The sequence below is a fragment of the Mandrillus leucophaeus genome, unplaced genomic scaffold (assembly GCF_000951045.1).
Source record: "Mandrillus leucophaeus isolate KB7577 unplaced genomic scaffold, Mleu.le_1.0 Scaffold91, whole genome shotgun sequence".
Classification (NCBI taxonomy): domain Eukaryota; kingdom Metazoa; phylum Chordata; class Mammalia; order Primates; family Cercopithecidae; genus Mandrillus; species Mandrillus leucophaeus.
In genome coordinates, this window is record NW_012109919.1 from 41,247 (window position 1) to 43,375 (window position 2,129).

The 2,129-nt window shown below is 36.7% G+C and overlaps 1 long non-coding RNA gene across 1 annotated transcript; it reads right to left on the minus strand.

Annotated features, from left to right (window-relative positions):
• Nucleotides 1-213: 213 nt before the first annotated feature.
• LOC105531799 lies at nt 214-2,123 on the minus strand. The gene is made up of 2 exons (XR_001004857.1): nt 1,696-2,123; nt 214-1,620 (listed from the first exon to the last, which is right to left on the minus strand). It is a non-coding gene; the product is annotated as an uncharacterized LOC105531799 (long non-coding RNA).
• Between the last annotated feature and the right edge of the window lie 6 nt (nt 2,124-2,129).

The following is a 2,129-nucleotide window of genomic DNA, read 5'->3' on the forward strand; positions in this document are numbered from 1 at the left end:
CCTTACACTGAATGAGGAAGAGCACAAATACTTGGCTGAATGAGGTATCGCAAAAGACTGCATGCACTTTGAAGACTTATGTTATTGTCATACCATTTCCATTTTTTTTAGCTTTTTCTTAAATATATGACAAATACCTACACAAAGAGTGGAATTTCAGTCCATTTTAAACCCACGGGCTAGCAATTGTACCACTGTTAATTAGTCGCTTTATTTGGTCTAACATTTTTTCTTTATCATTCTGAAACTGGGCTTATCTAATACATTGCTACATTCATACAATTTGGAAGAGTCAGTTGAAGTCACAAGGACCCGATATTTGCACTCTTTCAGAGAATGCAGGGAAATCTGTTATTCCATCGGTAAAATCGTATTGTTGCTCTCCTGTTACTGTCATATTTATAAAAGTATCATGAGGATGCCAAATGCTAAAAATGGAGATCTCGTAACCAGGAAATCCCCACTCCAGGGAGCACACATACATAGCTCCGTACATCCTAATAAGGTGATGTGTTTTGGAACACAAACATTAGAACTTCATGAAGTTTTAACGGTTGATTCTTTCCCAAGCATCACCAAGTTATGACTTAGGCAATGTGTGACTGAAATTCATTCATTCATCATGCATAGGCACAATCACATAAATATTGTACAAAATATGTCCCTAACTGAAACTGAGAGGTACAAAAAAAATTTCACTCTTAGTAAAGAAGTTTGTGAGGAAATACAACTCTGTGATTGTACAGAGACGTTTCCTGATAATACATTGACATTCACAAACAGTAGATTGCACTGCAGTTTGTAAATATTTTAAGTTCTCCTTGATTTTTAAAGATAGTATAATACTGTCTACTAAAACTCCTTTCTGTTTCAACTAAGTACTCTCACATATATTAGTTTATGATAATGCTTGTTATTATTTTTGAAAGTGTTTTCCATTCAAGGAAAAGAAGTAAATTCCTATGTCAGAGTAACCAAGGTGGTTGAAGAATAGGTATTAGCTAGAGAGGTCTAGATGGTAAAATCAGTCTTCAAGTCTCAAAGAAGCTCCATGAACAGAGAGGAATGCCAGGTGCCACACAGCTTTCCTTCACTCTCAATCATTCTTGACTAGAGCCTGTATGCCTGTTCCATGGACATTTAAACTCTTAAGGGATTCCTTATGATCTTTACTAAATATATTAAGAAGAATGCCAGCCAGCGCCCTTTTGTGTACTGGGACATGTAGTCATGTGATTAAAACAGGTAACATGAACTCTGATTTTCAAATGTATTACAGATACAAATGTTCTAAGCAAGAAAGGTTTTCCACATCCACAGTCAACGATGGGAGCCTTTCATTCCTCAGAAAGAATCCCTTTTTAGGTCATCGAGAAAGAGCACAACTGCTGCAGCTCATGGTGCAATATCTTCATGAGCCCAGAGCACATACAAATCCTGAGGGAACTACCATAGTACGGCACACATTCTTGGCACCGGAACAAATGAAACACACTCTATCCTGCACACAGCTGCCAGAGCAGGCCACTTTCCTCTTCTGTGAGATTTAAAAAGCTCCCCCAAAATGTTATTACTCCCATCACCAATACACAGAATATGGGGGAAAGGCTGTTTCCAGTTCTCGGCCTTTAAACAACTCTAAATGTCAGTACTCACAGTGGCATATTACAAAGTAATAAACAGTGCACACTTGACGGCAAACCGCATATTGAGCTAATGAAGAGCTCACTGTGATTAAGATTAGATCAAACATAATAGCAGAACATAAGCAAATTTTATCGGAATTCTGTAATAAACATACATGCTGCAATAACATTAAAAAAGCATGGCAGCCTATTCCAAACCAGCGAGAACAGTTTTGTGCAAACAGTGGGTCTTTGGGTGTTTGAACTCCCACCATGTAAGGGCAAACTCGATATGCATGCTAATGACCTACAATTATGAAATTAAAAACGAAAAATGCTAAAGGATGCCAGAGTGAACCTCAGTGAAGGCCACAGAGACCCACTCTCTTTTAACTTTTTACAAATAAACTTAAAGTATAAATTAGAAACACAAATAAACTTAAAGTATAAATTAGAAACACAAATAAACTTAAAGTATAAATTAGAAACACAAATAAACATGAA